At 39.5% G+C, this 18497-nt stretch overlaps 1 protein-coding gene across 2 annotated transcripts in view; it reads left to right on the top strand.

Moving 5' to 3' along the window:
* PTK2 (protein tyrosine kinase 2) overlaps window positions 1–18497 on the top strand; it is a 198443-nt gene that overhangs the window by 1615 nt on the left and 178331 nt on the right. For both annotated transcript variants that reach the window (XM_048286970.1, XM_048286969.1), the window contains exon 2: window positions 13891–13949. The gene's annotated coding sequence lies outside the window, so the exon portion shown is untranslated. The remainder of the gene's footprint in view (window positions 1–13890; window positions 13950–18497) is intronic.

The following is an 18497-nucleotide window of genomic DNA, read 5'->3' as shown; positions in this document are numbered from 1 at the left end:
TCAGGAGTGCAACTGGATTTGGGCCAGAAAATATTAAATGTTACACAGTTATTTGGAACAGTTTGTTATCTCACTGATGTTGTCCACGTCCAAAGTTCCACCGCTTCCTTTCTCTGCCTGGCCCTTTTTTTGTTACCCTTGAAATCAGGCTGTTACCTTACCCCCCTTTGTGGGAACACCTTTGTGGTGTGATTTGTGGATGGGGAACACAGCCCTTGGGTTTCTTAAAGCAGGGTTTGTGGCTAAGATTCTGTACAGAATGTGTGTGTGTCGAGATCGATCCGTGCAGGAAATTTAATGGTCCTAAAATCTGGGATCCTGTTAACAGAACAAAAAGGGAAGAGGCACTGGTTGCTGGAAAAATTGCCTCTCACAGGACTGTAAAACTCTACAGGCAACTCAGCAAGAGAAAAACAGTTCTGAAATTAATTTGTCTTTTGTGCTATTATGTCTTAAATGCAGTTTTTGTGGAACATGGCTGGGATTTATGTTTGTGTTGGTTGACCTTTTATTTTGCAGGAAGGTTAAAATGTATACATGAAAGGAAAATGACACAGTGCTTATTTGTCAAAAGCTCTAAGCTTTTTTTGGCCTCAGCCTTGGGTATTATTAAAGGTACTAAGCATGTGTAGTGACACAGCAATCAACTAGTAGCCTGTTGGAATACTTCATCCAGAAAGGAATATTCTTAGAATAGCGCTCATGTCTTGAATGTGTAATTTGCTGAAATAGCTTTAAAAATTCTTTCATGATATCTAGTGATGTGACTTTGCTTCAGACTTTGTTGTGGAAAGGGCTTTTTTTTTTTTTGGTAATATAATGGTTTGCCATATGAGTAATAGTTGAATGGGGGATCTCAGTATTATGAACTCCACCAAGCTAATAGATATTTTGGGGAGGATGACAGGAGGAGAGAAAAGCAGGAGTGCTCTCTAGAGATTAAGTAGTACAAGAGGTGGCTTTAATGGTTTAGGAAATTATCTTCTGCTTTTTTTATGCATCTGTGAATGTGGTGGTTTGGAGGTTTTTTCCTCCACTAGGAGGGTAACTCAAAAATCAATAATTTATTTCTTGCCATTTGTATAACAAAATGATCTTTTTTTTTTTTTCCCCTGGTAGGGACTGCTGTGTGTAGTAGAATGGTCTTTATTTTGATATAATTTGTAATAACAATACAGGCTTTTCCCATTCATTTTACATCTTTTAGGATTTATGGAAAAGTCCTTTTCCCTATGAAAAAGAACCTTCTGTCCTCTCAGAGCATAGTTTTGAAGAATATTGGTAACTATAAGTAGGTTGTAATTTTGCTATTAAATCTCTGTAAAAACATACAAGATTCGAATAGTCTCATGTGGTTTTATTTGTCTTAAATTGGACCTTTGTACCTTTACGTTTTATGTAGATTATTGCCTAAAGTGTATTTTCACATTCTGGATAAATGCCAGTAAATGGGCAGGAGGCAGTTTAAAAGGACACTCTCGTACTGGATTCATATTCCAGATCTATTTCCTCGTGTGACTGATATTTAGTTCCATCAGATGTGGATTCCAGACTAAAGGTGTGTTTCCTCTTGTCTCGTGTTAGGGTAATAGTAAAGTTTCAAGTACCACTGAAAACATGGACATACTGACTTAATTTCTTGAGAAGGTTTTGATTAGAGGTCAGAATTTTAAAAACTGCAACGAAGAAATCCTTACTGCATCACTTTAAGTCCTTGTATGGAATAAGAGCAGAAATGATGGAGAAACCTTCTGGAAGGCAATTTAGAATGCATTTATTTAGCACCTGAACTACAGTGATCCTTGTCTCCTTGAATGGTAACTTTTGCAGGATAGTTGTGTGCTAAAAGCTGTCTTTCTAATTCTACGTGTGGAAAAAACCCAAACCTAGAACCTTGATGCAGATTACTGCAAGAGCAGAGTTTGTTGATTGTTCACGATTTCAGGTGAATCTCTTGGTTTGTATATAATGCTACTTAAAAGCCTTGAAAGTTGTGTGTTCTACCAGTGTTCAATGAATGTGGTTTATTGTGTCTGTTACAAAGACATGAAGCTGAAAGAATGGGAAATTAAGTGGAAAACATGGTATCCATATAGATACCTGGTTTTAAATAGGGTTTTTTGGGTGTGGGAGAGGAAGAACTTCTGTGGAGATAGAGTAGATCTTTCTGAAAGCTTTCATCCTTATGTCCTGCTCTCCATATTCAGGCAGTGCTTGATGGCTAATATGAAAAACTGTTGAAGAAAGTGGTTATTTAGGGGCTGAACAGTTTTTAAACCTACAAACCCAAACTTGCAGGTTTTTATTTTTATGTTCTCTGTCCCATTCCTGTATAACGTCTGTGTTCTTTCCACCATGTAAGCTTCCAAAATAGGAGTTTGTTGCTTGTTCAGCATTGTGTTCCTGGTGCTGGGATCCAAATCTTGCATTTGGGTAGACTTCTGAGTGTTAGGGCTTTTATTTTAAAAAAACCCACAAAAATATAATCAAACAACCAAAAGCACAAAAAACTTCGTGTGGCTTTACCTGGTTTTCTGGATTTGTATTAAAGCAGGTGCAAAAGAGACGGCTGTGATTACCCAGGTGTGTGGTAGCTTTCCAAGCACCTCCATGCAAATTTTAGCAGTTCGTGCACCTTTCAGCACATCAGAGGGATGTGTTCTTGGAGGGAGTTGACTCAGGGAGTTGTGTGTGGAAGAAAAAGTTTCAGAGGCGGCAGAAGAACCACAGAAACTGATTCTCTTTGGCTCTGACAGTGCTTGAAACGTAGAGATGCAGCTCAGTGGTGGTGTCAGTGGTTCAAGAATTGAGAAGAAAATGGAGAATAGTTTCTGAAATCTGGTTTACAGGGTTTGAATGCAAGTTCTGTCAAGTGAAAATCAGAATGGAAGAGGTAATTAACAAATGCTGAAGGCAACAGGCTTTGTTAGAGAACGTCTGATTCACTTGCATTAGTGTGAATTTTGGCTGCATTTAAATGTTCTTCAGCTCTGCAACTGTCCATGGCTGAACTGGAAAAACTCTCCTGGTTTGGATTTCGTTTTTTGCCTATGGCTTCAAGACTTTTTTCTGCCATCTGATTTTCTGCATCATCCCTCTGCCCCTTTTTATGATGTTCCGTGCAGAAGGGGCATATGGAAGAACTTTAAAGTAGTTTTGGTTAGCTTCCTGTTGCATGGAAGCATTACTTCTTGTTTTTCTTCTGGGAAGGTGACCTCAAGCACTCAGCTCTGTTTCATTTTGCTGCAGGGTTCCAACTTGGTAAGAGTGTAATATAGGTCAGTTTAGAGTTAATCCCTCTAATGCTGACCCTTTCCCTGCCCATGGAACTGTAATTTAACTCATTTCAAGATCCCAGACTAATTTCCTTGCTTTTGCCCAGAAGTGTGTAAGCAAAACCTGTGCGTCAGTGTCCTGCAGCCACTACTGTCGTTCCAGCTATCTTGAACAATAAATTTGGAAACATTTAGCCTGTGTATGTGTCAAGAGTCCTTAAATGAGGCACTTGCTGTCTTTGCAGAGATAGAAGTGACTGAGCTGAAGCTGTTCCACAGCTTGGGACAGCGAGAAAGGGGTCAGAGGACTCTGCTGATTCTGAACTGCTCCCGCTTCCTGCTGCCATGCTCGGACCTTGCATTGTTTACCCACACATAAAAATGTGCGATTCCTGCTTTTGTTTTATTTTGGTTTGGAGGAGGGGAGAGGGAGAAGACTATCTGAGCCTCTAAAGTGTCTTTGGAACGCAGAGATAATTTTTTCCTGTAGTCCCATTGAAGTTTGTAGGAAGGATTTGAAGCAGCAGATTTTTTCCCCCCCTTTTACTTTTCTTTTTTCCTATTTTCTTGCGGCAAATGATTAGGTTTCAAGGGGATACCAGAAGTTTAATTTAGCAGAGGCTCAGAATGAATTAAATGATGTATTTTGCATCTGTGAATGCATCTCTTTAACCAGGTATCCACTTCTTTTCCAGGCCTTAAGCACACCTGGAATCTTTACTGATACAATCCATGGGATGTACAGTAGCCAGTAAGGTCTCTGCTCCATTAGCATTTAATAGGTAATTTTCTAGCAGTGCATCCAAGGTTACTTCTATTGAAGGTACTGGTGAGAGACTTAGAAATCCCAATGTCTGAGTTATATCCAGTGGTGGAGATTTACATCAATCAATACCTGTTTTATCCCGTCTGTTGTAGGTTTTATGTTCAGCATGAATGCTGAGGCAAGTTTGTTCCCAGTAATACTCTGCAGCTTTGAGATTCAGAAATTCTGTGATCTTCAAAAGAGAATTTCCTCTTACTGATTTCAGGCAATCTTTTAAATTCTTTTTCTGTGAAAGATAGTGCGAAAACATGAAATCTGCCACCATTTTCCTATTTGCACACAGGTACCTGTTCTTGATTTCTTTTCCTTTGGAATTGGGCAGTTCCAATCTTTCTGTCTTCAGAGGGGAAAATAGTCTATGTTCTGGGTTAGTATGCTGGAATTTTTATTGCCTGCTTTTGTTCAAGTAAAGGTTAATACAGAAAGAAGAAAAATAAAGTTAGTGTTTAAAAGAGTACGGTTCTTTTTTATTTTTGGTTAACCAACCAAGTTGTTTACCAGTATTTCCCCCTGCTGTTTCTAATACACTTTTCAAGTACAAATTCCTTTTGCTGGCGGCTGAATGCTCTTGTGGTTCTTTTATGCCTGAGTGTACCTCAGATTTTAGCAGTCTCCTCCTCCATCCCCTTTGCTGCTTTACGGATGCTCTTGTAGTGGAAGCTGTTTGCAGGCGGAGGTAATTGTTCACAATGGATTTCACAGTCTAGGCACAAAAGGGATGTATAACAGGGACCTTTGTCATTCAGTTGGTGGAACTAAGTTTTTGTAAAGAGGTGAACTTCATACTTTATTGTGTAAGTCCTATCCTCTCTTTCTTCACCCTTTTCCCTCACCAAGTTCCAGAACTTGGTGAAGGTGTTCTTGTATTTTTGCCACTGTCTAGGACCCTTCATGCATGGTAATGCTGGTTTTGTCCGCCAGTGGTGCAGAGAGGTGGGAACCACCGACACAGCTGCAGTGTCAAAAGTTGAGATGATTTTATTTCTCCTCCTGTGGCGGCTTCTTTTCCTTTCAATGGCAGAACCAATTCAGCTGCTGTGCTGTTGTTTATTCCCCTTTAATATAAGGGCAGTGAACCTGGCACAAAACCACCTCAGTTCTGAGGTGCTTCCTGTGGAGGGTTTGAAGTGCCCATCACAAGGAGAAGCAGAAACAATGGTGTTGGATCCAAGTTGTTGATTTAAGGTGCCATCTTACAGCTTGGAGTGAACCATGGCATGGCCATTGCAGTTAATTCATGTTTGTCAGTGTGCTCGTTACCCCTCCTCATGCCTGACTCAGAACTGCATTTGCTAAATAAAACACATTTTGTTTTACAGGTATGGCAGAAAAAGGGCTGATAAATAATATGTACGTACAATTGTACCTCCCGAGTAATGAGCCACAAGTTGGAGAGTTTTAATCTCTTGAGTTCCATTTTTAATTATATAAAAAACTATTTAATACTGTTACATTTTTAACTTGTTTTCCATTGCCAGCTTTCACCCAGGAAACCTTCACAGACTGCTGACATGTGTTGGTCTCTCGCTCTCAGTGAATCTCTTTGCAAATGTTACAAATTACAGTTTCAGTTCTTACTCTGGTGTTAACAGCTCCATTATGGGAACACTGTTAATTAATGGCTAAAGAAGTAATTCTGAATTTTTATCAGCTCTCATTTTCTATTTCAGGCTTAAGCGCTATATCCTAGAGGCTTCTAGATTTCAGTTAGTTTATTAATTATCTTGTCATTTCCACTTCAGTTTGTATAAATCACAAAGCCAGCTGTTTTCTGCACTTCTTCAGCTCTACAGCCTCTGTTCCTACTCTGCGTTTAGTGCATTTTGAATTTTGTTGTTCAAATGTTCTGCTCAAAATATGCTTTTAAAATCCTACAGGAGCTGAGTGAACTGGGGAGTGCAGGTGATTGATTGATTGATGGGTGCTCAGTTTGTGATTAACCTTGTTCTGCTGGTGCAGGTAACAAAATGCTCTGCTGTGGTGTAGTGGGGGGGTAAATAATTTTTCTGCTAGATTCAGCACTGGTAGGTTTTAATTAAAATTCTGTGTTCAGTTTTGGGCACTGGACATCAAGAAAGGGTTTTCCTCTTTTGGATGCTTTTGGTAGTAGATGCCTGAGAATACAACATCCAAGAACTGAACAAATTAAGATGTTAAGACTACAGAGAGATAAGAAGTTATTCCCATGTGTTAGGCCACTATGAGGATGAAGATGATAAAGGATTAAAGGGACTAAAATGAGAATTAGTTGACTTAAATAATAGGACCAAAGACATGGGCTGCTACTTGGGGAGGAAGACATCTAATTCCAAGAATAACAAACCACTGAAATAGATTAGGGAAGGGATTCATCAAGAACAAATTAGACAGCAGTCAGAAAGGGGATGCTGTTCATTCCTACCTTAGGAGTGGCAGTTTGACAAGGTCACCTCTTGAATCCTGTCCAGCACTGATTTTAATGATGAGAACAGGTAAAGAATGTGGGGTTATTTGCAGAATTATGGTGATAATCAAAAGGTAGCTGACAGTAACCCCAGCAGCTGAGAGTTCTCCCTGAGCTCATGTGCTCTCTGTTATCTCTCCGATTGCCCCAGACTGGGCTGTGGAAGAGGGCTTCGGTGGATCGATGCCGCGTTTGTTCCTGCTGGGTCCCTCATGGACCGCTGAGGCGGCGCTTTGCCAGCACCCACGCGTGCACACAACCTCACCTTTGCAGGCAGTCACAAACAGCCGCTCACACACACAGTCTGTGCACGAACGTTCTCTGCGTGCAATTCCGAGGTGTTTAATGACAACACGCCCGAAGAGAGCAGAGGCAAGAAGAACCGCCAAACTGAAAGCCTGTGCCAGTTTTATCCCGAAAACTCCCAAAGGCAGGCAGAGCATCCAAAACCTATAGTCTGAGGGCTAGGGGGCAGAGGCAAGGTTGAATGACATAACAGGGGCCAATGGGAAAAGGGATGGGAGGGGGGAGAGGACCAGCAACCAGCAGGATCTAGACAAAGAGAGAACTTTCTAGCACAGTGTTGTAAGGAGAGACCACTTTTAAGGCAACTTGGGGGGTGTAAAGTGGACTTAGCCACCGCAACACAGGGCAGCTTTGATGTGAATCTGTTGAAGGCAAAGGTTGTGTTTCCTTTGTGGAAGGCTGGAAAGGTCACGGGGAGTAGACCTTTTCTGTAAATGAAACTGTAGTGTTCTACAGATGCAGATGTTACCTAGATATGGCTTGGAAAACAGAATTATAAACTGGTTATTGATGTTACCACTATTAGTTTAGTTGCTGTTTTGATCCAATTTCAAGGAGTAAAACAGGTGAGACTTTTAAATTGTACAAACAAGTTGATAGAGTGGCCTTAGGATGACTTTTCTTATTTCTTTTAGTATTGTCCTTTAATTAATCATAGTATATTATTACCTATTAATAAGATGAGCTTTGTTTTCAGAATAATAGGAATTTCTGTTGACTCTTCCCTTTGTTTTTCTGTCAGTCTTTCACTCTTCAGTATAATTTGTATTTGATGTTTTACCACTAGGCTTTGTCTTAATCATAACTCACATGAATCTGTTTTAAATCAAGTCAGAATGTTTCTCAGCATTTTGCCATGGAAGGAACAAGTTGCTACTGACATTGGGAAGCAGAATTAAGTAATCTTTAGTGGAAATGTGTATGAAGACAAAATGTGGTAATCATGGCTGGCTGTACCTGGTACAGCTGCTGCTGAAAGCTGGGATTAATGGAGCTGCCTGCATTTGAGATGATCCTTAGGAAGGAGTAAATGCATGGATGTGGTAGCTTTTTAATCACTGTGTTAAAAATTAGAGGCAGAAGCTGTTGAAATTAACACTTCAGTGCTGCATCTGAGTCTTCATGGTGCCTTTAGGCTAAAAGGGGAAGCTAAGAGTGTGCGTCTGTGCAATGTGTGTGAACTTGTGTAAACTGCTGTGGTCTGGGGAAATAAATGTCATTTAAGAACCCCTGAATTGGTGTGGAAGTAAAGGGAAGCCTTTTCTTGTCATCTGCATTAAAACCTGTTTCATCAGTTCTAAAAACACATAGACTAGGTACCAACTCTTCATTATCAGGAAAATAATAATTTCAGATTTACTTGGTTTTTTTGTTTAGGATTGCCTTTGTAAATTGTGGGATTTCGACTGGTGGCTTGGGGAAATCTCCTCCAAGGAGGATTGCAGTTACTATACTCTTCAGTGCATATGCACAGAAACTGTTTTGCACGTATTAATCAATGGTTGTCAGGAAAAATCAATCAATTTCCATAAGTGAATAATACTGTTTTTATTTTGCCCATGTATTTTGATGGTGCAGTTTGAGGATTGAAGTTTATAAGAGAAACAGTGGAAAAAAAAGTATATGGGATGTGGTTCTCTGGGGGAATATTCTGACCCGGTCTCTTCTTGAACACTTTGTGAATATTAGATTGAGTTTAATATCTCTGTTTTTTGAGTGGTGGATGGAAAAAAATATCGGTCAGAACCTCTGTAAAACTTAGTCAAAGAATGGAGTTAAAAGGAGGAGTGGGATGTAAGACTGAATTCACTTCTGTTCCATTTCCTGCCTGGAGTTCCTGACAGTATTTCATTTGTATAAGAAATTGAGCTTTGGTACTGTGAAAATTTGCTACCTACATGAATTTATTAAACAACCAAGTGAATATTTTTAGAAGATTAGGTCCCTTTAGAAGAAGCTGGTGTGCAGTGCATATGATTAATCCTTGGCTGGAGATTTAAACGAGGTGAAAGTTTAGTTGTGTCATAGGCCCCCAAGCCCCTGCTCATTCAGCTCAGTGAAGGGAGGGTTTCTTTGTGTGACGGCAGCACTGCTCGTCTCACGCTGTTCCAGGGCTTCCAGCAGCCAGTGTTGGGCCTTGCTCTCCTTTCATCAGGAGAGGAGAGGGAATTCTTCAAGACAGGAGTGTGTAATGTTGGCTTCATTGTACAACTGCATCAGCTTTTTCTTCTCATAAAGGCAAACAAAACCTTTAAACTGTTTCACAATCTGAAGAGAGTATTGAACAGAGCTTCCCTTCCTAGGACACAGATTTTGGAATTCTGTAATCTATTTATCTGCGTGACTTTTTGGTGTTAAATGGGAATTGCATTGAAGTTCTCTCTTTCAAAAGTCTTTGTTACCTCTGTTGAAATAGATACTGAGCCCCAGTATTCTCAAGTGGAATAGGAACATTGGTCATATTATACTGAGGAAGAGATCATAGAGTGAAAGTACAAGAAGGGTGAGGACTGCACAAGTTGTGAAAATAAATGTACATAAAACACATTTCCTTTAATACCTTACTCTTGAAGTTGATAGAAGTAGAAAAACAAGGCAAGACCTTGTGGGCAGCTGGGTCTAGGTCAGTTTTGGAAAGGCAAAAGGTGAGTTAGAGAAAGGATTTGGAGCACAGTCAAAAGGAAGTGGGGAGGGGGAGAGTGGTGCCCATGTGCCTATAGTGTGAGTACTTAATGCACAGCTGTCACTTGAAATATGATCGTTTTTTGCACTGAGTCTGTGTTGCAGCAGTTTGAAGTGTTATGTTGAACTTGTGTTCTGTGTTGTTAAAGCTTTGTCTCTTTGGCTCATTTTTTCTGATTACTCATGTGAATAGGGAGTGATAGTAAGTATGGACTCTATTTTTTTTTGGTGTGTTTTTCATATCATATGGAATTGACATCTTACTGAAATTTGCACTTCTTTCTGCAGTTTAGCTATAGCAATCTAGTTAAAAGTTTCTGCAGAAGTACTGGTGGTGTAGCTTACAGTGGCCATTAGGGGACTGTCTTTTGGGGTGATGTGCTTAGGCTCTGTGTTTGGGTCCAGTGAGGTATCCAGGTTCTGCTTTATGGACTATATCCTTCTGGTGACCAAGCCACTAAGCAATGGCAAGATGAAATTAGTGCTTGTGTGCCAATTATCCTGAAGCAAGACTATTAAATGCTCACAGCATTGTCCATGCAAACACTGCTTTTGAGTCGGTCTAGAATTCAGTAACTGCCCTGACTGTTCTGGGGCTTCTCCTGAAGGCCAGTGGTCATTTGTTCACAGATTGTTCTCAGGGCTGTGTTGTAATTATTCTTTTGCATGGGTGTGTTTTTGGTGCTGCTGCTGAAAGTGCTCCAGGCAGGTCTGCTGCCCTCATTGCGTGAGGTGTAGAGGAGTAGTGAGATAATCTATGGTTTTGTGTATGTACAAGTTGGAAGGCACCCAAAAGGATCATTGAGTCTGCCTAAGGCTTGGTGCCATGACTGCTTCCTTGGGGAGCCTGTTCCAGTGACTGACCACCCTCCCTGTGAAGGACCTTTTCCTCATATCCAGTCTGAATTCCCCCTGATGCAGCTTCATCCCCTTTTTTTGTGTCCTATATATATATGTTCATCCAGTCTGTATTTTTTCAAAACACCTATGGAATGCTTCATTTCTATCTTGTTAAAAAACTAAAGCTTAGTTCCTTTCTGCTTCCTTAAAACAAGTGACTGGAGAGTAATTCCCTATGAACAGTGTACAATTCCCTAATGGAAATTTGTTTGTGGTTGCTCAGTGACTGCCAAAGTTCACTTGATTCAGTTGTTTGTGCAAGATACAGGAGAGTACAGCTACAGGAATAATAACATTGCAGATAACTTGGCTATAGGTGTCTCATCTCTGCTAAAGAAGATATTACTTGTGCCCAGCAGTTGCTGTTCTCTTCTTTCCCTGCACTGACAGAGCTCTTCAAGTCTTTCCTGTCTTCTGTGATCTTTGTGGAGTTTTCCTTTGCCTCACTGTAGAGCCAAAGGGGCATCATCAGAGACCAGATTAAATGCTTTGTAAGGATAAAAACTTTGCATTGCATAAAATTGTTTATTTGCTTTCTTGCTGTGGATCAGAGTTAGGAGAGGGAAGTGAAACAAATAATGTTGGTCTTTAGTGGTCCATCTTTGGTTTTGTGGACATTAAAGTCATTGCTGTGTTGGAGTGGAGAATCTGGGAAAGCGTTGAAGGAGAGGTATTTGTGTGTGAAGAGAGTGAAGAGGACAAGTTTTCTTGAAAAGTGTGATCAAAGAGCTTTAAAGCTCACTGGAAACATGAGGAAGCTGAGGAAGGAGCTCCGTGCCTAGAAGATAAATTAAGATTTTTACTCCTGGATACTGGTAATTGTCTAATGGCTCAGTGGTGTGGTTGGGGAAGGAATCAAATTGGAAAGGGAATAGAATGATCCTGGAGGACAAAACTTAAAATTCCAGGCTTTGTATGTGGATGTTTAGATCTACAAGTAAATTGTCTTTTAATTACAATTACGTAGGATTCTGCATTGATTTTAAGAGAAGAATAAGGTATTACAGTGATAGATAAAACAGAACAAAAAAAAAGAAGGAAGCAAAACTGGACCAAGTGGGTTATTTGCAGCTGGTTGGGAAAAGTCTTAAAAGGAATAGTTTTACACCACAAAAAATCATTAAATTTAACATTTAAATATTGTCACTTTACTTTACTGAAAACCTTTCCCATGTGGAAAAAGGTAGAGAAATTTCAAAAGCTGTGAAAAATCCCCCTCCCCTCTAATTTTTTCCCCCTGAGCAGATGTACTCGTTTGGGTTTTTTTTACTTTAAAGAAACCATTTTGTAAGATAAGTAAGTTTTTTGTTTTTTTTTTTTTACAAAAAGTTGAAATAAAAGCACAAATCTTCAACCCAAACCATTTTTTACATTTAATGTCCTTTTGACCACTTTAGAAGCTTTCAGCATTTTATCCCTATTAGGAGGAGACTAATTGGTGTTTTAAGAAGTGTTGAAACTGGTTGGACTTGAGTTTAGCATAGGAGAGTTCTTGTCACCACTTGCTTCCTAAGTAATTGATGAATGAAGTAAATCAATAAGTAACCAGTGAAAACAAATACAGGGAAGGTATGTCTGGAAATGGCTGTTGGTGTAAGGGGGAAGAGATGATCAGTGTTTGGATTGTCCTGAATACCTTACTCGTAGCAGCTAATGAGCAAACGAGAGGCCCTTTATCTGTCCTCTGGGATTGCCTTCCAACATCAAATCAAATCACAGTGCCATGCATTTGTACACTGAATTTTACACACATGGGTGATTCTATTGAAAATCAGTGGGAGAATTTGTGTGGAAAATTTAACATGCCTGTAAGTGTTTGCATTATTGATGCCTCAGCAATTAAAATAATATTTTTCTAGTATTTGGTGCTTTTTTGCTGCTGCATGTAAGTCCCATGGTATTGCAAACACAATTATTTTAACAAATGTTTTGAGGGTGCTACTGATGTAACTTCCCAGAGCAGGGAAAGGTCATTACTACTGGCCTTGGAAATTAAAAGTAGCTTTTGCCTTATCAGAAAACATCTTCAGTTAAATCAACAAGTGCACGGGTTTCTCAGTGTGAGAAATAGTCTAATGAGCAATTTGCCTTTTCATAAAGGACTTGATATCATTCCCATTGTGTTAATCATTGGTGTTTTTACAAATTGTCCCAAATCATGACTAATTCCATAGAAATGTTCAGAGCAGACGTGATTCTGGGGAAAGCTGTCGTTTGCCACTCAGTCTGGCAGAGATGGTGGGACAATCTGACTTAGCAGATTCTGTGTTAACCATAAATCAGTATTTGGAGGCAGTGCCATTTATCTTATGTAGCACCGTAAGAGCAGCACAAGTTCCTGCTGATTTTTTTTTCTCCATGGTGTGGATGTATGTTTCAGGTAAATGTCTGTGACTCTTTTTTTCTGGTTTTCATGTTGAAATTAAAAATTAAATTACTTTTCTTCCACCACCAGTTTATTACAGCTTAGATGGAAACTTAAACTGTGCTAATTTGAACTTTTTATGTTACGTTATGTCATGAGATTCTGTTGTGGATATCTTTTGGTGGCCTTTACGTGTGTGGAAAATTAAGTATCTAAGATGAATAAAGCTTGGGAAACAGTTCTTAGAAATCTAATTTTAAGTGCATAATATATAAGCTTGGGCTTTCTAGTGGTATTACCTTTGTCCCTATAGTATATATTTGTTTGAAAGGGAAAGAAGAAAAACAACTAGCAAAGTAGTAACCTCAACTCTCTACATTACTTGGCTCTGGATTTCTTTTAGATCAATTGTTTCCTTTTAAGAAACAAACCCACAACTTTCTGTGTATTATGTCTGTATTGAGCAATATCTGTATATATTTGTTACTTCAGCTGAGAACTGGCTTGGCTGCCCTGTGATGCACATACCCTGAGGAAATAAATGCTTTTCACTAGTTCCTCCCACACACTTTTTATTTTCCAGGGAAGCACTTTCTAATTCTAGATCTGGATGCTGCTAATGTTTTGAATCACTCATCAGGGTTTTCAGCGCTCACTTGTTTTTGCCATTAAATGTATATTATCAGTAATAAAGGTTCATTTCAGAATCCTTTAACCCTTCTCCTCCTTCAAGATAACAAATCCATATAACTAGGGAAATTTTTAGTTTGCTTTCATGGGACCAACAGGATTTCAGGCAACTTGCTTTGTAAGATGTCTGTTTTGAGTTCAAATATAAGTCCCTGGCTTCTACTTATACAAACTTCTTCTGTGTTCTGTTCTAGGTTGGGTTTTTTTTTTCTTTTCCTAAGGATTTCCAGCTAAATAATCTGCACTTGTAAAATAGGATATGTTCTGCAGCTGGTTCCTTAGGGAGGTTATCTTGTCTTCATAACAAGAATATCAGTTAATTTGCTCTTAAGTTTTTTGGATGTTTGAGTATTTTGACATTAGTTAAGAAAATATCCTAATGAATTCTAAATGTTTGTTTCAGATTGCATGTTTCATCCTGTATTGAGCACCTGCTGCTGAGAGCTGGAAAGTCTACTTAGGGTATGTACACCAGCTAATGATTTCAATTTCACACAGAGGTTATTCTGGGTAAAGCAGGTCAAGATGAGATGTTGTTGTTCTTTCCTTGTAATTATTGTTGAAAATCCTGATTGTTAAACAGTGGGTGTTAAAACAGAATTTTTTTTTTTTTTTTTTTTTCTCCTGAGCCTCCTGGAACTGGCTTTTCTCTGACAGCCTGTTCATGGTCCTTCCATTCAGCCTGAGGGTACAGAGGTGGGCAGACCTGTGCAGCAGTTAATTTATGGTGTGTGGGAGGAGTTTGTAAGGTGTTTTATCACCTGCCAAAGTCCCTTGGCTGAAAATTGTCTGGCCAGTCCCATGTGCTGCCTTTTGAAGCAACATACTAGTAATTCTCTGTTCTCATGTTCTGCTTTTCTGTAGTACAGAAAAAATGGGTCTTAATAAAGTAAAATCTTTGCTGTAGGGGCACTTGGCCTAATCTGAAGAAGTTTAACTGAAAGCAGGAGTAGAGAAGTTACAGTCACAGTATTCTTTGTACTATAGGAATTTATTTCTGTTCTGCATATTTTTTGATTCCTTTTGACCCCACCCCTCCCAGGGTGGATGTTTATACTTGCAAACTTAAGTTTTACTCCTTAGTATAGTTGGTATTTCTAACTTCTGCCTTTATTGCTGCTCATATAGATGGATGTTTGGAATATTCTTACGTTTGAGTGCGGCTAGAATAACTTGTTGGATCCTTATTTTTTCTTTGTGGTTTGGTTTCCCCCCCCCTTCTGCAACCTTCCCTGTGGTTGGTGGTTTGGGAACCTGTATTAAATTACTGGGGGTTTTTTTCCTATTGCTTAGGCACTGGCAGGTAACAAAATTCATCTCCTGCTACTTCAAGATCACTTTTGAATCTAACTTGTGCTTGTGGTTACCCTTATTTAAAACTTTGATATCACCTGCTTTAGAGTCGTTAATGTTCTTGCCTGGACTGTGATACACTTGAGAACAAAAGAGATGTGGCTGCTTGCATTTCACATGGAGCAGGCCCCTAATAGGACTTCAGGCTGTGATCTTGTATCCATATTTTCATCTTCAGGAATCAGTAGAGGGTCATTTAATGTTTCCTGACCATCTAAATTTGCAGGGGTAGGTATCTTCATTCTTCAGTAGCTTACTTCTGGATGTCGTCAGCCTTTTTAAAACTTCAGTTTTCAAGTTTATGGTGAATAATTGCTTCTCCTTTCCAATTTCTCCCTTCCCTTTTCTGGTATGGGATAATGTTTGTTTATATTACGCAGTTAGTTTTTTCCAAGGAATTCCGTCTACTCTCATCACTCCGAAAGACAAGTCTGAATGGTTTAAAAAATAGTAGTATTCTGTTTTGTCACTTAAATGGGAAAAAACCCAAAGTATTTCAGTTGGAACCAGTACTGATATTTTTATCAGTTAAAACCAAAATTTGGAGCCTTATGCCTCATGTTCATTCTGACTTATGATTCAGATGGAAACCCAGACACTTGAAAAATATTTCCTCGACATGGAAAACTAATAGTGTGGGAAATCCAGAAAACAAGGAGTTGGGGGGGTGGGAACAAAGCATTTTATCGTATATAAAGGTGTACAAATCAGATCTGTGATTTCAGGGGGTTTTAAATGCTTCCTTTAATTTTGTTTGACCTTTTGAAAGGAACAGCTCTGACTGTTGTGATGTCACAAGCGAAAAAGTGCACTTGTATGTTTTGTGAACTGAAGCCATTTGCTCCCTGGAGTACATGGTTCCAAGTGAGTCATATCCTGGTAAAACCATGACAACAAAGTATTTATTGGTTTGTTAGGTAAATATCTTGCAGTACCTGCCTAGATAAGACTTTATAGAAAACCAGCTCAGTGAATAATAAGGTTGTGAAATATAACGTAGAGTAAGAGGAAACAGTGAAAAATTATAGATGTAAATTGCAAGTACTTCTGACTTGTCAGGTTTACATTGAAGTCTGTGTTTTTTGGGTTTTTTTTCTGGCTGAGGATTTGGTAGGAGGAAGGAATTAGTGCTACTTGCTCTTTGAAAGTAGTATTGTATATGCAAATACTGAAATGACAGTTTCAGTGGAAGTGACAAAAAAATGTACTGCTTTATAAACTGTTACTTTTTGTATTCTTATTGCAAAAAGTCAAGCTGTTCCTTGGACCATGAAAGTCTTTTCATTATGTGATCACATGCTTTGTTCCACAGAATCACGATCTGTTTACTCCCAAAATACCCTGTCTATTCATGGCAGTCTTCAAGCCCTCCTCTTACAGGATGGAGTTTTCCTGTTAAGTGTGCTGTGGTAGTACTGCCTTCACCCATTCATCTTATGGCTTTATTAGTATTTGTACTGGATGGAGTCACAGAACTTAAGATGAAAGGTTTCAGCTTTGGGTCTGTGCTCTGACATGCCTGCTTTTGTTGTAGCATTTAAAATTTGCACTCAGAGCAGATCTCTTGCTGATTTGAACAGCACCTGAAATCACTTGGCAGTTCTGTGTTTAACTTCTCAGGTAGCAAGGCATAAAAGAAAGCAGGAAACTTGACAAAATGACTCTGCTAACATCATCCAAAATCCCTGAATGCCTGGAGAAAAGGAGGCTCAGGGGGGACCTTATTGCTCTCTACAACTCCCTGACAGGAGAGTGTAGCCAGGTGGGGTCAGTTTCTTCTCCCAGGTAACAAGGGACAGGATGAGAGGAAATGGCCTCAAGTTGCATCAAGGGCAGTTTAGATTATGTATTAGGAAAAATGCCTTCACCAAAAGAGTGGTTAAGCATTGGAACAGGCTGCCCAGGGAAGCGGTTGAATTCCCATCCCTGGAAATATTCAAAAGATGTGTAGATGTGACACTTGGTGACATGGTTTAGCAGTGGCCTTGGCAGGGTTGGTTGATGCTTGGACTCAATGGTCTTAGAGATCTTTTCCAACCAAAATAATTCTATGATTCTCAATTAGTGAGTGCAGAAGACACATTATCAATAGGAAGAGATTATAAGCAGCAGTTCTGTTTAGCTTTATAATTCTGACTTATTCCTCAGGCCAGTGTTTGAGCAGGGAATTGGTGCAGGCATTCTGTAGATAAAAGTATGTCTACTTATTGTGTGATTTCAAAGATGCTGGTCAGCCACTGACAGTAGGTGCAACAGCACTTCCACCTAAGGGGCAGCTTCCAAAGGATGTTCTCTGGATTGTATCTCTACTGCAAGTGACTTCAGGTGCTTTCCAACTTCACGGTTTTATTTCAGGTGGAATTAAACTCGTATTGGATGAGAAATCTTGTTGTATCCAGCATAGCACTTGTTTAAATACAGTATTGCAGATAGAGAAATTAATGTTCCTTTTTATCTTTTATGGTTAGAAATATTTTCCTAGTGAAATCTCAAAGATTGGGGTTCTTTATGTAGTTTGGATGTTATGCATGTTTTAATTTTGTTTTAATACATTCGGGGCTTTTTTCTTGATACAAAATTCGTTTCAGAAGATTTCAGTTGGCACTTTAAGGTGTAAAGAACAACCACTCTCTTCTCAAGTATAAAGCTAATTAATGGATGTTGCTCCTTGCCAGTAAGACCTACATGCTTATAGCTCCTCCTGGCTTCTGGAAGTGGAATTTTGCTGGGCGTCCTGACTGGTTTCTATTCTGGACTTCTGGGTCATTGCAGAGAGATTTACTTTGCCACCAAGGTTATGATAAACTTCAGCTTCTTCCAGGCAGGCTAGGCTCACACGTGTGCGAGTTCAGTACAGAACATCCTCTTCTCTCAGGCTGGGCCCTTCCAAGGGCTCTGTGCTCTCTCTCTGCTGACAGGCACCACCAGGGTTTTCAGAGCAATGAGTGTGGATATAAGGAACACAAACCACTCCATGTGGTGCCTGACGCCTTTCTGAGCTCTGTCCTGGCTTTTGCTTGGAAAATAGCTGATACTCCTCAGCCTGTCCCCAGAGCAACTGTTGTCTCTTACAGGGAAGTAAGTGGGCTTGGGGAAATAAATTTCAGTGTTTGGGGTATTCTCCTTCATTGTCTCATCCCTCCGTGGAGTTCAGTAAAACTTCAGCCTGCCTGGAGTATCTTGGAGTATGTTATTGAGGTAGAATGAAGTAGAGTTTGTCTTCCCTCTGAAGGTGCCAAAGGTCTTCTGTATACCAAACAAAATATTTGTTTTGGTTGTTAGCCCTCTGGTAAATGTGAATAGGGAAACATCAAGCAGAAAACAAAGTCTGACTCTGTAAATAGTACTGCTTTGTAATGCAGCTTGGATGGGCCTGTAGCAGCACATTCTGATGATGCCAGGGATAGCCATACAGTGCTGGTGCTGCTCCTTTCCAGGCTGTTTGAATGGCAGATTTAAATAATGATATTCTAGTTAATATTTGAAATAAAGTTTGTAGCTCTGCTTCTTTGAGAACACATAGCTTGCTCAGTGGTAATGTATAGTTGGCCTTTGATCCTGCATCTTGGTTAATGGGCTATAGTCTGTACTGGCTGTTATTTACTGCAGGAAATGCACAAAAATGTTTAACATTGGCCTAGGAAAGTTTCTAAAACA

The sequence above is a fragment of the Corvus hawaiiensis genome, chromosome 26 (genome assembly GCF_020740725.1).
Source record: "Corvus hawaiiensis isolate bCorHaw1 chromosome 26, bCorHaw1.pri.cur, whole genome shotgun sequence".
Lineage (NCBI taxonomy): Eukaryota > Metazoa > Chordata > Aves > Passeriformes > Corvidae > Corvus > Corvus hawaiiensis.
The sequence above is the reverse complement of the archived record's forward strand: the minus strand, read 5'-3'. Positions and strand labels throughout refer to the sequence as shown.